Source organism: Micromys minutus, assembly GCF_963924665.1.
Source record: "Micromys minutus genome assembly, chromosome: 8".
NCBI classification, from domain to species: domain Eukaryota; kingdom Metazoa; phylum Chordata; class Mammalia; order Rodentia; family Muridae; genus Micromys; species Micromys minutus.
Genome location: NC_137977.1, coordinates 66,085,842 through 66,103,479, shown reverse-complemented (window position 1 = coordinate 66,103,479; position 17,638 = coordinate 66,085,842). Strand labels below are relative to the sequence as shown.

At 41.7% G+C, this 17,638-nt stretch overlaps 1 pseudogene across 1 annotated transcript; it reads left to right on the top strand.

The window, feature by feature from the left end:
• Nucleotides 1-14,808: 14,808 nt before the first annotated feature.
• On the top strand, nt 14,809-15,937 carry LOC308423575 (abl interactor 1-like; annotated as a pseudogene). The gene has a single exon. The product of its transcript is annotated as an abl interactor 1-like (transcript).
• The last annotated feature ends 1,701 nt before the right edge of the window (nt 15,938-17,638 follow it).

The following is a 17,638-nucleotide window of genomic DNA, read 5'->3' as shown; positions in this document are numbered from 1 at the left end:
TTCTCCCATGATCCAAAGTAAACTCTTAGCCTTGAGACCTGCAAAATCAAAAGGAAAATAACATTCTTCCCACATACCATACCACGGGGTATACATACTCATTCTGTAACAGAGGAAAGGGGAAAAATGGAGGAATGGGTTCAAACAGAGACAAAATCACAGCCCTCTGTGAATCTGTATTTTTTAATGTTCCCTTGCCTGTCTGACAAACCAGCATTGTGAGAATAGTACCAAGATCTGCCAGCAATTCAAGTGGTAGGCACCCACCCCAGAAACATCCATTGTCCATGAACATAGACCTGTCTGTGTGTTCAGATAGATAGATATGGGGAAGTACTTCTTAAGGTGTCAACGTGTGGGGAAGCCCCAGATACCCTTTATAAAATCCAAGTCTCTCAGATCCTTTGAGCCTATGATGGAGTCCAGGGGAATTCTGGGTTGGCATCGTTGCATCTTTTGTTTTGTTCTAGGGCAAAGTACTTGGATCCTTTATAATGGCCTCCCCCCAGATCCCTTTGCCAATTACAATTTCCCTGACATCTTGTGTGTCTTCTCTTCACAAAGTTCGTATTTCAAGTCTTTTCAAGTTGCTTCCATTTACTAGTATCATTGTAAAGCAGCTAAAGGAAAGATCCAGAGACTGCCTCACCTGGGGATCTGTCCCATACTCAGCCACCAAACCCAGACACTTGTAGATGCCAAGAAGTGCTTACTGACAGGAGTCTGATATGGATATCTCCTGAGAGGCTCTGCCAAAATCTTACTGATACAGATGAGGATGCTTAAAGCTGACTGAACACAGGGACCATAGTGGAGGAGTTAGAGAAAGGACTGAAGGAGCTGAAATGATTTGTAACCCCAAAGGAAGAATAACATTATCAACCAACCAACCCCCCACCCCAGAGCTCCCAGGGATTCATTCACCAAGCAATGAGTACACATGGAGGGACCCATGACTTCAGCCCCTTATGGAGCAGAGGATGGCCTTATCTAGCATCAATAGGAGGAGAAGCATTTGGTGCTGTGAAGGCTTTCCCCAGTGTAGGGGAATGCCAGGGTGAAGTGGGAGTGGGCGGTTGGGAAAGGGAGCATCTTGATGGAAGCAAGGGGAGTGGAGGGGAAAAGAGAGAGGGAAGGGGGAAGGGATAACATTTGAAATGTGAATACATAAAATATCAAGTTAAAAAAAAAAGGAACCAGTAGTAACTGTGTTATGTTAAGCATTCCTCATTCAGAGGGCACGTGTTTGAAAGGAGACCAATTCAGGCACAGGAGACAGCTTTGTCAGCCAGAGGAAGGCTTTAAACTGCTGTCTGGTGTGGGTGGGATGGGAGGGGTATGGGAGGGTACCAGTTCCAGGGTTCCAGCTGAGCCACTCTTTTTTGGTCTTCACTGCAAGTACATTGTCCTGGAATTTTAAGTTCTGCCTCTTACAGGCTTTAGATTTAGTTTGCCAATATATACAAAATATCCTTCTGTTATTTTTAATGGGAATGTGATCAATTTATAAATAGGTTTCTGAAAAAATGACATTTTTGCAACACTGAGGCTTCAGTTTATGCATTTTAGAGTATCTGCTTATATACTTATTTTATTATAGCTTATCACAAGTAGCTGATGTGCATTTTAATTACATATATAGGTAAATATTTTATTGTGGGTGCTGTTGAAATGACATCTTTTAATTCATGACTATATATCAAATAGATGGCTCCAGCTTTATTCATTACACCAATATCCTCTTTTTTGTCACTATTAAAGAGGTTGTCATTTTTATTGTACCTCCTGACTCATTATACACATGAACTATATATAACATGAGCACACCTCATCTTTACATCCCCTCCTTACTGAGCTCTCTCTGTCTTATCTTCATTTTCTTGTCATGAGACTAATGTGGCTTGTTTCTTTCTTTCTTTCTTTTTTTAATCCATTGTCTCTAAGATGGGTGGGTGTAAGCTCATTTTCCTCTACTAAGGTGGGTGAATTTGGTCTGAGGCTGATTAGAAGACAATCACAGATAGCATTTATTGATCGTTCTTGACGTGAAAGGGTGATTAACTTTGCTCATAACCTTTTTGTAGCTCGGAAGCCCTCATTTGTTCTTTGTGGAATTGCACTGAGATCTAATAAACCTGGGGTACAGAGAGCCCTTCTTTCCCAGGCACTGTTTTGTTCTTAGCCTTCCTTGTTTTCATTGTGAGTGAGAAGAGTTGGCTGGAATTCTTTCATCTGCTCATCTTTAAGGGGACTTTTTTTTTTTTTTTTTTACAAGGGCAGAAATAAACTAATGTCCTCCCATCCCGAGGCCTCACGATGTGTCTGGGCAGCTTTCATGTATGATTTCAGAATGTGATCAAAGATGTGCACCTGCCTTTTGTGGAGCCCTCCCCTCTGATCTCTGCGGCTTCCATATCCCCCTTTCTTTGCTGTGTTTGATCCGATCGCTGGAGTCTTCCCTCGGAGAAGAGTTTCTTCCAGAGGCATCTGCTATTCAGGTCTGAAATCCTCACATTCCTGAGCCCAAGACAGACTGCAGTTTAGAGATCACTAATGGCATTTTTCTGGTGGTAGATCTGAGGGTGGGTAAACTGGTGTGCCAAACCTTGTACAAGGAGCGCCTGTTCCTTTTCCTACAGATCTGAGAGCTGAGGGGCTTCCTCTGGTGAAGGTGTGAGGACAGCAACTGTTGCCGCCTTCATCTTGATTTTCTAGATTTTGTACCAATCTGTGCTGGGTAAAATCCGTTCATAGTGTGGTATTCTCTCCTTCGCCCTTGTCAACCCTAAAGAAGAAACATGTGAATAAGCTATGAATATAACATCAGTAGACACTGAAAAAGCCTTTGACAAAATCCAATGCCCTTTCATGTTAAAAGTCTTGGGGAGATCAGGAATTCGGGGCACACACCTAAACATAAGAAAAGCAATCTAGAGCAAGCCAGTAGCCAACATCAAACTACATGGAGAGAAACCTGAAGCAGTCCCACTAAAATCAGTGACAAGGCTGCCCACTCTCTCCCTGTCTGTTCAATATAGTACTTGAAGTTCCAGCTGGAGCAGTAAGAGAACTAAAGCAGATCCAGGGGATACAGATGGGAAAGGACGAAGTCAAAGTATCACTGTTTGAGGATATGATAGTATACATAAGTGAGCCCCAAAATTCTACCGGAAAACTCCTACCACTGATAAACAACTTCAGCAAAATGGCTGGATATAAAATGAACTCAAACAAATCAGCAGCCCTCCTTTATACAAATATTAAATGGGCTGAAAAAGAAAAATTAGGGAAACAACACCCTTCACAATTTATAGATATGTATTTTTAAAGCGTAGAAGTGTTCTAATCATTTGATACAAATTTGAGAATGCTGGATAGAAGAAAGGCTTAAGAGTTGTGTTGATTGTTTTCCATGCTGCAGTGGCAGAATATGTGATGAGAAGCAATGCCCAGGAGTGGGGCTTCCTTCATGGTGAGGAAGTCAAGGGAGTGGGAATGTAAGGTGGCTCTGTTGTATCCACAGTGAGGAAGCAAAGAGCGATGAATTCTGGTGCTTGGCTCATCCCCCCCCCCCCCTTCTTTAGGTAGTCCCACACACCAGCTTAGAGAATGGTGCTGCACAGTGAGGACAGTGAGGGTGGGTGTCCCCACCTCCTTCAGCTTACTCTAAATAGTTCCGCATAGACTTGCTGCTCTTTTCGATCTAGATTGTGTCAGGTTGACAGTCAGTATTAACCCCGCCCCCAGAGGTATTTTAGTCAGGGTCAGAAGACAGCACATTCAGAAGCATGAGTGGTAAGCTCTTGCGTCATCCCGTGTGTTTGGTAGTAGAGATTGCTGGAGTTCTGTGGCTGGGTCCTTAGTCCAAACCTGCCCTTTTCCAGTTATTGTATCTGTTCCCAGCACAGACATGTTCATTTCTTATGGCTCTTCTCAGACTCTTTCACTTACTTGACCCAGAATCTCAAAGGGTCACGATGAGCCTCTAAGTGCCATTGTCACAGGTCTTCCCAGAGCCTTGCAGTTGACCTTTACTGCCTTCCAAATACACCCCCAAACTTGGCCAGGGGCCTCCTCTGTGCCACCCACAGCTGCAGGGCTCCTGCCCTCTGTGCAGCACTCAGCCATCTTCACGGAGCCCTCCCCACACCTCTGACTGTAGCCGGATGACCACACACCCGGCTGAGTGAGTGCTGCGTTCCGGCCTGGGACTGATCACACAGGATGGTGTATCCAGAGCCTCAGTCTCAGGCGAACACCCAGTGAAGTCTTTGTCTGTGTCTTCGGGGACAGCTTGTCACAGTTGCAGAGTTCTCACTGAGCTCTCACAGCTTTGGGTAACAGCAGTTATTTTATTGGTTTCAAGTGTCACTAATGACAGCGCTGGTCACAGACTACTGACCGGTTAGGTGGAGCTTGCTGAAAGCAACTCTGTGTTCTATGGTTCATCGAAAGCTCAAACTGACCCCTGACAAGTGAGACCATATCGACCCTATAACTGTACCGCGGGCTTCCCTCTGGACTTACTTTAAAGATTGATACTTAAAACTTGGTTTCCAGAGCAAGTTTTTATATGGTATTTCCATACCTATTTTGTTGTGGTTGATTTCTGCCCCCATGTCTGCAGCCCATCCTCCCCGTTTTCTCTCTGCCCCCTTTAACATGTACCCCCCCATTCCCTCTTGAACATTTAATATTTTGTGTTTTCTATTATCTTCCTTTTTCCACCCAGAAGTCCTCTCTTTTTTTTTTCAAGTTTCTTTCCTCTTTTTAATTTCCTGGCTGTTGCCCACATCTGTACACACACACACATACACACTCAATAACCAGATACCAAAACCCACGTGTGTACATGTATGTGTGCCTGTGCGTGTGTATGTGTGCATGTATGTGTGTATCTGTGCATGTATGTATGTGTATGTGTGCATGTATATATGTGTGAGTGTGTATGTGGGAGGGAGAGAGAGAGAGAGAGGGAAAGAGAAAAACATTTGTCTTTCTGAGCCTGGATTACTTTACTTAATGCAATGTCCATCCATTCTCCTGAAAATTTCAGTTTTGCTTCCCACTGAATAAAATGTGCAAACTGGATTTTCATTATCCGATTCATCAGTGGTGGACGTCCAGGCTGACCCTACTTCCTCGGTACTTTGAAAAGATGATCAATGAGCATGAATATGGGAATATCTCTGCAATAGATGCAGAGTCCTTCGGATGGATGTTCACACATGCTATGGCTGGGTCACCAGGCACTGGGCCAGTTACTGCACCTGCCATCTAGCCCATCCTGTGACCAGGGCCTTCCATCACATCTCAACCTTAACCATAAGACCGTGGAAGACTTTACACTCCCGTCCTTGTGCTATTGTATCTCTACCTTGTTTCTACTATGTACCCGCTTATGCCTTCCTGATCAAATGGCAGCCAGCCCTAACAACAGACATCATCATTATCTTTGTGCCCTCCAAGTTTGGCATCACACACACACACACACACACACACACGGGTTCCCTTTCCATGGGGTTCTGCAGCTTTCATGGCTTCCTCGAGGCTTTGCCTCCAGTACTGATCAGTCTATTGTCACAAACTGCTTTTCTGTTTATCTGGACTGGGAGCCTTTCTTATTTCTTCCAGACATAAAGATTAAGATCCTCAGAGGGAAACATTAATGAAGTAATTATGTCCAAAAGAGGCACAGTGGAATTGTGAAGCACAAAGAATATGAATTCTTTTCTATTCAAATAGCTGGAGTACTGCTGTCTGTGTTCTCTGTCACATGTGCAAAAGCTCTTCTGCCTTTCTATCCAAGCCAAAGCTTTGTTGTGATGTGACCCAATGTTCTTTAAATTGTGCTTTAGGGTTACTACCACAGGAATGCTTATATTTTGTTATTACAAAAGGGAACATGCCTTTGGTCAACACGTCTTATCCAGAGCTTTACTACTAGAAAGAAAGACATGTTTGCTAAAACGAAGGCAAATGCTGTGGGTTTCATGGTGATTCTGCCCTAGAAACAGTGTGTACATCCTTCGGTGTTCTGGGCTGAAGGAGCCCACAGTCCCTTATATGCTACTGCAAAAGCCAAACGAACAAAACAACAGCAACAACAACACCAGACCAAAACCAAATCAGCCAAACAAACAAACTAAAAAAATTCTTGAGAAATTGAGATTTAAATCAGTTTTACTGTGAACTCTTCCTTGAATTCATACAGAATGGCTATAGTCTATGTACTTTGCAGATTCAACAGCTGCTGGGATACTACATACTATGAAAAAAGTCTTAATTGAAAACTACATCAGGCCTGGAAAGAGTGAATAATTGGAATATGGACATTTAATCTATAATTTTACATCAAATTTCTTAAAATTATAGTCAGATAGAAAGTAAAATGCCCCTGTCTTCAACTCTAATCTACTTGTCTTTATATAGATATAAATATGTAAATAGATATACAATCATCTAGCTGTATAAGTCAGCTTCTCGTTGCTGTAATGAATTACTGGAGGCACTTAATTTACACATAGTGCTATTTTGGTTCATGTTTGTTTCCAGTCTGAAGCTGGGCAGTCCATTGCTTTATATTTTGCCAGAGGATAAATGTCATGGAAGAAGTATATGTAGAACAAACTTCTCATTTCAGGAGATAATAAAAACATGAGCCAAGATGTAGTTGGTATCCCACAGCTGTCTTCAAGGACATATTTGACAGACCTTCCCTCCTGCAAATGGTCTCTACTTTCCAATCACAACAACCCAGACAACAGCCTAAGTCTTTACACAATGCTTTTCAACTTTCTTAATGCTGTGTTCCTTTAATACAGTTCCTCATGTTTTGGTGACTCACAACCATAAAATTATCTTTGTTGCTACTTCAAGACTATAATTATGCTAGTGTTATGAATTGTAATGTAAATAATTTTGGAGAAAGAGGGTTGCTGAAGGGGTCACCACCCACAGATTAAGAACCACTGTGTTAACACATGGGTACCTTGAGTTATACATTCGCACTACAGTGGTGATTTTCTACTAGTATACCGGTTTTTACCAATTCATTCTAATTTTTATCTATGGATCATTCTTTCATATAAAGAGGGTTAAACATGTTTTCATCATTTTCTACTTATATCTTTAAGTATTTTATAGAGATCATTCATTTTCCAGAGCCATTCTATTTGTGAATGCTTTCGTTTAGAACCTTTTCTTTTGCTCAAGTGCAGCCCTGGGGTATTTTTAGTTTAATTTTTTAAATAGATTTTTTAACATAGAGTCTCTTAGACTCCATATCAACTATAAAAATGCTGTAAAGAAAATTTTAAGATAGATAATGACCCCACCCAAGCAGAACAGGTGATCATTGGGATCTCATCTGTGAAATTATCTTTATTGTTCATAAGTGCTAACTTAGCTGGATATTAAACTTTTCACTGTAAGTATAAAAAGATAACCACTTCAGTTTGCTCTTGTTTTCTTTTATATTTGCAATGATTTTTATAGAAAAAGAAGAACTGGGTGCAGATTACCTTGATGAATAGCTCTGGGGCATCATGTACAATGATGACATTGGAATACAGACTCTTTGATAAATTCTGAGTAAAATTTGCCATGGCTTTACCACTTAGCTCACGGATGACCACCTCTGGTTTTCTAGTAGCTAACACTTCTAACCTTGTCTACACTCAAAGTTATTTATGTTACTTTTAGAGAAAGATTAGTTTTTAACCTCTTTTCTCCATATTAATACGCTTGTTGTCTTAAGGGAAATTTTGTGGAAGTGACACAAAGGACTATTGAGCAATCATTTCATGGATACCACCTGAATTGTTCCCATTTAAGGTTAGGCTGAATTCATCTTGAAGACAGTCTTAGGGCAGATGCTGACTCAGGCGGATCCTTAGGGATAGTTAGCCAGCTGACTTGTTAGAACTGGAGATTCTAAGATCTCAGTGAAAAACTCTGCCTCCAACGAATCCAGGTGAGACTCGGGAGATGGCTCAGTAGGCAAGAGTGGTGCACAAACATGATTTTGACATAGCACCCTTGTAAAAGGCCAGGTGAGGCCATGAGGACCTGTAATGGGCACCTTCGGATGGCACAGAGATGGAAGATAAACAGAATGCTGTGGCTGCTGGATAAATAGGCTACCTAAAAAATGGCAAGCTCAACGTTCTATCAAAGACTCTGTCTCAAGAAGACAAGGCAGAGAATAACAGAGCAGGACCCCAATATCCTCCTATGGCCAAACCCAAACCCAAGGTGGACAGTTTCCGAAGAACAGCACCCAAGGGTCAACTCTAACCTCACACACATTCCCACAGAAGTGCATGTATGCACACATCCACAAGCCTTCTATACTGTATTTCCTATAGAGCTGAATTTCCTATCTTTCTCATCTGTTTGGTGCTGATGGTGATTCTCTGGACACCCCAGAACCCTGCATTTCCCTTTCCTGTACCAAGTTTCCCCATCACAGAGTCTCCTAGCTGGTCTCCTAGATGGACAAAGTCTTTGCAGATGTCAAGTGCCCTAGTAGAAAGGAGGGTCTAGGTCAGGAGCCACATATCTCAAGACTAAATAGTGAGCAATTGGACTCTTGCAAGAAGTGATGGGAAGTGCTGAAAGGGGGCCTTCTCTCAATGCTTCCAGCCCGTTTTGAAAAGAAGATATAAATTTTGCTTTTGCATAGTGGAAATGCAGATTGATCAAGGCAATAGAGCTGTGTTAGCACAACAAAGAACACATGTGGCTGTTGTTGGGCTGAGTGTATTTGATTGATAGTAGCTTTATGCTCATCTGACAGCTATCATATATATTCAAATATTTCTTAACTTTTATGTTCAGAGGGAATCCATCTTCCTTCGACTTTATGAATATGAGATCAAATAAACACCAAAGGAAATTTGGAGCAATATTAAAACTGCAATTACGTTAAACTGCTCAGATTTCAGAGTGCAGTGTGTGGATTCCATTTCCATTCTGTTCTCTAGGGTAGGGCTGGGATTCTAACTTTCGATGGAGCTCCTTCTGGATGAAGGTCACAGGCAGGTTCAGAGTCTGTGCCTTAATATCAAGTGGAGTAGCTGGCAAGCTAGATGAAGAAGTTAATTACAAAAGTTACAATAGTCACAATGATTCTAGTAATGCACATTGCTTATGTTTTTATGAAAACTGACTGTAGAACCACATACTGTTTCTGTGAAAAGATGTTGAGCTATTTCTTATTTCAGCCATACTATTTATCACAAACATATAGACTTCCTTCATTTTACAACTACATTGTTTGGACAGAGCCACACCTGCAGGATATGGTTAACGTGTGATCCAGCAGGGCGGCATATGCCAGCATATCACACTTCCCACCACTGTATCAATTAAAATGCAGAAGGGTAATTTTGTTTGCCAACTAGATAGACTAAGAATCCCCACATATGGTTTCCTAAATTAGATCAATAGAGATTGAAAGATCTGAGTGGCATCATTTTAGAGTCTGGGGTCCCAAATGGAATAAAAAGATAGTGAGCCAGCACAAGCATTCATCTCTTTCTCTTCCTGACTATGCATACAATGTGACCAGGAATTTCTTATCCATCTCTCTCTTCTCCTGACTGGTCAGCTGTCTCTTGTCTATCTCTGCTTCCTTGTACTGGATACAGTGTAACCAGTTGTCTATCTAGTGTCCATCTCTCTTTCTGATTGTGGATACAGTATGACCAAATATGTCTTGTCTATCTCTCTTCCTGACAGTGGATACAATGTAATCAGGTATCTCTTATACATCTCTCTCTCCTCCTGAATGTGGATACTTTGTAACCAGCTGTCTCTTGCTTCCTTGCCTTCCCCATAGTGATGGACTATATCCTCACAGCATGAGCCAAAATAAACCTTTCCTCGAGGCTTATTATTGTCCCAATGGTATGAACGAATACACCAGTCATGATGGATGTTATATCATAGCTCTGAACTTTCTGTTCTTCATTTGGACATCCATGAAGTCAGTTAAGCTTATTTTAGCAGGTATTCATGGTGACTCCTTATGCCATAGTATTCATTAACTTCTCACTGGGCAAGAAAATGCACACTCCCCAGTGGGCCCTTGGGTTTACTGTTGTTGCTTCTTTTAAATTATATTGGCTAATTCTAATTGGTTTAAACAAAACAAAACACAAACATGGGTTACCTACCCATGAAGAAAATCCCACACAGAATGCCAAGTAAAAGGCATGAAATGTGTCCACCCACATCAAGGGCACAAACCCAACCTGTGGTACTAGTGACATTTCTACTCTATCGAGCTTGTGTGGAAGGAAGAACTGAGTTCAAAAAGGGAAATATGGAAATGGAGAAAAATGACAGAGTAGATGTCATCATTCTGAGAAGGGTGCCACAGCTGAGGGTGAAGGAGAGTGTGCGGTCTGAGTTGTGTTTTGTAGTAATATGGAAGTGGGGGAGCATGGTTCCATTAGTAACAGGATAGGGGAGTTGTTTTTCAACAGAAGTTGTTTTTTCACAATTGTGAGGTAGGAGATAGGCAAGTGGCTTGTTCCTGGACAGAACCTTTAGTATTCTAAGGGTATCAGCCTGGACTTGGCTTTAAGAGAATTTTCTTTACCTCATAATTTCTCCCAAGTCTTGGCCCTTGAGTTGCCTTTGTAGGCTGGAGGCTGGAGTCATTAGTCACTAGGGGGAATTGAAGAGTATATTAGGGCTCTTTAGAGAAACAGGCTAATAGAAGAAATACACATAAGAGGGAATTAATTAGATTGACTTATACAATTTAAGCTGGGTAGTCTGTAATCATTGTCTTACATCAGATAGGCTAACAACCCAGTAGTTTCATCATCCACAAGGCTGGCTACACCAGCAGTTCCTATATGGCACTAGAGGCCTGGAGAATGCCTGCAGAGCTGCCAACCTTCTGTTTCCCTTGGAAGTTTGAAGCTGGGTCCTAATGTCAGAGAAGGAATGTGGTGGGAACAGCAGCAGCAGCAGCAGCAGCAGCAGCAGCAGCAGCAGCAGCCCAGGCAACAGCAAAGAGGAACTTCCCAGTGAAAGCCAAGGCAAGCAGGCAAAGAGCAAAACTCTTTCTTCTTGTGCCTTTTTATCTATGCTGCCATCTGAAGGTGCCACCTACATTTAATGTGGATTTTCCCACTTCAAAGAATATGATTAAGCAAATCCCTCATAAACAAGTGCACAGCTGACTTCTAACTGATTCCAGATCTTGTTAGATTGACAATCAAGATTAATAACCCCAAAGGGGAACAGTCAGTACAGGTGAAGATCCCAGTTGCCTAGGGAAGAGGCATCCAAAGGGGCTCATACTAAAGGATGTGCACTAAGCTGACAGGCAGATAAAGGAATTCTGCCCTGTTGAATGTAATAGCCTAAGAGAGGGCCCCATGAGGCTCATTTTTTTGCAACCCTATAGGAAGAACAACAATATCAAACAACCATACCCCCCAGAGTTCCTGGGGACTAAACTGCCAACCAAAGAGTAGACATAGATGGCCCCACAGGTACAGCAGTATATGTAGCAGAGAATGACATTGTCTGGCATCAATAGGAGGAGAAGTCATTGGTTCTGTTTTCCTAGTGTAGGGGAATGTCAATATGTTGAGGTTGGAGTGGGTAGGAGTGGGAGTATCTCCATAGAAGCTGGGGAAGGGAGAAGTGGAATGGGAGAGGGGGAGAAGAGGTTAATATTTGAAGTGTATATACATAAAATATCCAATAAGATAGTAAATAAAAACCACAGAAAACCCCAATGACTTCATGAAATTCTTAAGCAATTGGATAGAACAAGAAAATATTCTGAGTGAGGTAACCAAGTCACAAAAGAACACACATGGTATGCACTCACTGAGAAGTGGATATTAGCCTAAAAGCTCAGAATACCCCAGATACAATCCACAGACCACAGGAAGCTCAAGAAGAAGGAAGACCAAAGTGTGAATGCTTTAGTCCTTCTTAGAAGGGAGGACAAAAATACTCACAGGAGGAAATATAGTAACAGAGTGTGAAGCAGAGACTAAAGAAAAGGCCATCCAGAGACTGTCCCACCTGAGAATCCAGCCCATATACAGCCACCAAACCTAGGCAATATTGTGGATGCCAAGAAGTGCATGGTGACAGAAGCCTGATATAGCTGTCTCCTGTGAGTCTCTGCCAGAAAAGAAAATAAAATGTTGTTATAGCATCTCCGTGGGATGTGCTCTCAACCAGTCTCCTGTGGAACATTACATATACTACTGTATGACCTGGAGAGCCCCTTTCTTTATGGGAGATCCGAGTGTTCACCGCTTTAAAAACCCTCAATTTTCACATTGAGGTGATAGAAACACAAAACCCTGTCTGACTCTAATACAGCTTCTCCTGGAAGTAGATAATCCAGGATGAGACAGAGGGATGTGATTTGCATGATGGAACAAAAAGATATTCATGTGCTTCAGAGACATTTATTTTCTGACACTACTTGTTTCCCTGGGTTCTAGCATTTCATGAGCTTACTGCATTTTATGAATGTACTGGCGGGTTTTGTCAGCTCATCACAAGCTGGAGTAAAAACAGAGAAAGGAGCCTCCCTTGAGGAAATGCCTCCTTGAGATCCATCTGTGAGGCATTTTCTCAATTGGTGATCAAGTGGGGAGGGTCAAGCCCATCCTGGGCTGGTAGTCCTGGGTTCTATAAGAAAGCAATGTGGGCAAGCCAGGAGAAGCTATCCACTAGATAGCACCCTTCCATCGCTTCCACATCAGCTCCTGCCTCCAAGTTCCTGCCCTGTGTGGGTTCCTGACCTGACTTTCTTTGGTGATGAACAGTAATGTGGAAGTGTGAGCTGAACAAACCATTTCCTCCCCAACATTTTTTTTGCAGGAGCACAAACCCTAAGATAATGAACTTGCTGCATCGCATGAACTTGTTATCCATCATTTACTTTCCAGGTTTCTTGTAGAATGATAGCTTAAGATAAAACACTGGGGTGGGATTTTGGTGCAGTTTAGTCCCGATGTAACTCCACACAGTTATCCTTCAGAAGACAGGGAGGAAGTGAGGTCAAAGCATCTTCAAGCCAGTTCTTCATTCTTCATGATGTGACTACTTAGGGGTAGCTCACTGGCAAAGAGTTTGACTACTACCCTCTCCTCGAAGGACCACTGCTTTGGAACTGAATAGGCAAGTCCACAGAAGGAGAGTCTTCCCTGCTTGAGACTAGCCCTTTATTACATGACATTCTAGAGAAATTTATGGAATGTAAGTGGGAGGGGATGGCATAGGAAGGGATATCCATGCTCAGTCATAATAAACAGTCAGAGGCCCATTTGATGACAAGGATTTCTATGGATGTTGTTTTCTGGTCCCTTTCCTTGTGAGGTTGATGCCCTGTCCCTGCAGTGCACTGCTGGCTGCAGCCACAGAGTCATGGTATTTCAGATGGGACAGTGGAAAAGGTGTCCTCTGTCATTAGGGTCAGACTTTGTTCATTCACTGTTTCTCCGGAGTTGCTGAGCAGGCGAATCAATGAATTGAATGGCCTGGTGTTACAGTTCCTGTGTGCACTTAACAATTAATCTCTAGAAAGACAATGTGATAAGGCACAAAGACAAACCTTCTGTGATCTTTACATAAGATATCTCACACATGTATAAACCATTCCTTAACACAAAACTACACACAAAACCATAGTCACAACACATACACTTATAGACACATTATGTATGTGCACACTCAGGAACACACAAAGCATTTGGTTTGGGGCTCATCTTATTTTAAAAAGTCTATATTGTTGTGAGGCAACTCCCTCAAAATTTCCAAGTTGAAACTATAGCCTCTTATAGAGAGGAAGATATAAAGAGCTCTCATAAAACACAGGAAAAAAACCAAAAACTTACAAGGCTCAGGGAACTCAGAAAGTTACAAGATCCACAAGATTCATGTCCAAAGCTCTATTAGGATTAACAATTGCAGGGTAAAGAAGACTCTTCAGTGGAACTGCCTACACATTTGGCAGGAAGCTTCAGGAATGCAGATTTCCTGAATCCTTGCCTGTGCTGGTAGGATCTTTGATGATGAAGCTGGCTTTGAGTCACCCTGTCAAAGACATAGTCCTTGAAGCATTCAGAGTGGTTCCCATGGCAGGAGCCTAGACAACTTCTCTGATACTTTCTTACACTACATTCTTTCTTGAAAACATCAAACAATACATTTTTCTCACCATTCATATAACTTTCAATTTCTGCAAAACAACTTTTCTTTTTTTGTTTTGCAATGTATGGTGTCATTGAAAATATTCTCACTTTGTGAGGACAGCTGGAATTCTCTTCTGGCTCAGCTCTTTGTCACAGATGCTTACTTTTCACTCCTCCATCCTATCTCGCCTGACAGGAACAACCCCTTTCTGGATAGGACAAACGCTGCTGGTGACTTACAGCTGAAACTCACACCCAATCATCAGATTCCACATCCATCAGTACTTGACCCTTTTTCTGGCTATACCCTGTAAAAATACAGACACTCCAAAGCTCAGAGGTTAAGTGTGTCAAAGGTCAAGTAGGTTAGAGGTCAAGTAGGTCAGAGGTCAAGTAGGTCAGAGTTCAATGGAGTCAGAGGTTAACGGGGTCAGAGGTCAAGAAGGTAGTCAGGACATTGCTGTGCTTCTTTTGTTCAGTCAAGAAAGAACCTGGCCACAGTACCACAATACCTGGCGGAGGGCAGGTGGGTGGTTAGTATCTGATCTGTGTGGCACTCCGGTCCCCAGTAGACTCAGCTCCCTCTGTCTCTGTAATGTGAGAGGATGCCGAGGGGTGGAAAATGGCAGAGCTTCAGATGTTACTAGAGGAGGAGATCCCGTCTGGCAAGAGGACGCTGATTGAGTTACCAGAACCTGACCCAGGTGGCAGACTACAACTACATACAGGCTACAGACAAGAGAAAAGCTCTAGAAGAGACCAGAGCATATACAACTCAATCTCTAGCAAGTGTTGCTTATCAAATAAATGCATTGGCCAACAATGAGCTCCAGCTGCTGGATATCCAAGGATCTCAGCTTCAGAGGATGGAGTCGTCCATCAATCACATCTCACAGACTGTGGCTATTCATAAAGAAAAAGTGGCTCAAAGAGAGATTGGTATTTTGACAACAAACAAGAATACATCAAGAACTCACAAAATAATCACACCTGCAAATATGGAGTGTCCTGTCAGGTATATTCGGAAGCCTATCGACGACACAGTTCTGGATGGTGTGGGCCATGTAGTTAGGCACGGAAATAACCAGCCTGCAAGAACTGACACACAGAAACCACCAAGCCCTTCTGGGTCAGGCCGAGGAACTTTGGGACAGAATACCCCTTACAAAACCCTAGAGCCGTTAGGCCTCCGACAGTTCCCAATGACTACATGACTAGTCCTGCGAGGCTCGGAAGCCAGCATAGTCCAGGCCGGATGGCTTCTTTAAACCAGAGGCCAAGGACGCACAGTGGAAGTTGTGGGGGAAGCAGAAGCCGAGAGACCAGTGGGAGTAGCAGCATTGGTATAACCATTGCTGTTCCCACGCCCTCACCGCCCACTGGGGCCCAGCTGCTGATAGCCCAACTCCACCACCACCTCCTCCACCAGATGACATTCCTATGTTTGATGACTCTCCACCTCCTCCCCCACCACCTCCTGTGGACTATGAAGAAGAAGAAGCTGCAGTAGTTCAGTATAGTGACCCATATGCAGACGGGGACCCTGCTGGGCTCCCAAGAACTATATTGAGAAAGTTGTCGCAATATATGATTATACAAAAGACAAGGATGATGAGCTGTCCTTTAAAGAGGGTGCAATCATCTATGTCATAAAGAAGAATGACGTTGGCCGGTTTGAAGGAGTTTGCAATCGAGTGACTGGACTCTTCCCTGGGAAATATGTTGAATCGGTCATGCACCATACTGATTAGTTTTCCTTTTGTTTTCTTTTCACGTAGGTTATTACTCCATCCTACTGTGGGATTATATGGTTAACAAAATTGTTTTAATGTTTAAAATGTGTCCATATTTTCAGGACATTTTTTTGATATATTTGGATGTCTACTTGTAAGCATAAATTTTGGAGGTAGTTCAAACATTGCTGAACAGCAATTTATATCAGACTGCCTATAATTGATTATGCATATATACTCACATCTTGATAAGCTTATGACCAGCCTGAAAATTGTGGGGATGTGGGTTATTATATCTAACAAATCGTGCTTCAGAGTGCACTGTTACACGCTTCAGTACAGCATGGTCACTGACATTGTGTCAGACTAATAATGAAGAAAATAAACCAGAAAACTTTACTGGTGCTGCTGGTCATACTTCTGATTTCAGATCTCATTTTAAAAAAATACTGTGTTTAAAGCATGCATAAATTTTTATGTACTGAAATATACTTAACAATTCAAGATGCTTCCAATTTGTGTCGGAGTACTCATACTTGAGTCTCTTAAGTTCTCCATGGAAATGAAAGACTCTGTAATGTTGTATTTTGTATCTAAGTTTTTTAATGAGTGAAATTTGCATTATAAATTTTTCCATTCATAAATATATAAGTGAACCAAAGGATTTTTTGTCCTCTCCTTTACTGGTTTGCTTTAATCATGTGTGCTTGTGCATATACATGCACAACCCCATCCCCTAAAAAAAGATTTATTGCAGAATTATGGTTCTATTTTATCAATGCATCAGCTTAAAATATTTTTTAGCTTAATCTTGTGTCCAAACAGCAATGTGATAGAATTTTGCAGATTTTGGAGCTAGATTGTCTAAGCACATGATATTCTGGGGGTAACATCTGAAGGAGTGCCAAACTTGTCCTTTGGATTTTAATTAAGCCGAATTTACACTGACTCAGTGAAAGGAAAATCTTTTACATACTGTAAAGATTGATTCAGTTAATTTGTGGATAGACATATTTAATCCATTGCCTGGCACTAGAAACATAAAATTTTACAATAACTGGGAAAGAAACTTGTCCATGTATTAATCTGTAAACAGGTAATAAGCAGGTTTGTATTGTAACTTAAATGCATCATATGCACTTTGTGCGTCTCCTTGATTTGGGGGGGGGCTTTGAGGGATGTGTCTATTGTATATGAGACTGTACTGCATAGGACATTAAAGTAGATTGCACAAGTGCGGGTTTCTAGGGACCGAGGGCTACAGATCTATGACGGCAGAGTGAGTGATGAGGGCAGTGCACGGTATTTCTGAAAGTGAAATACCATTGTTCCTACCAAATCAACATTCCATATATATTTTACTTGGTTATTTCTTTTTCCTTTTTACTAATAAAAATAATTGTATTTACTTAGAAGCATTCAGAATGTCAACAAAACAGCCGCAATTTATTTATTTTTTTTTTGCAATTACAGAGTGGTATTTAGTTAACAGAACAACAATTATCTTCTTATAAGCTGCATCAGAGACAACTGAAGATTTAAAAAAAAAAAAAAACCCAAAATAAAACCAAAAAAAAAAAAAAAACCGGAAAAAAACCCCCAAAAAACAGAAATAAAAATAAAACAACAAACTACTGTCCCCATATATAACTAATTTGTGCTGTGCACCAACAAGAACCTGATTTAAATTTCCATGCCAATTTACAACCCTCAGACTGT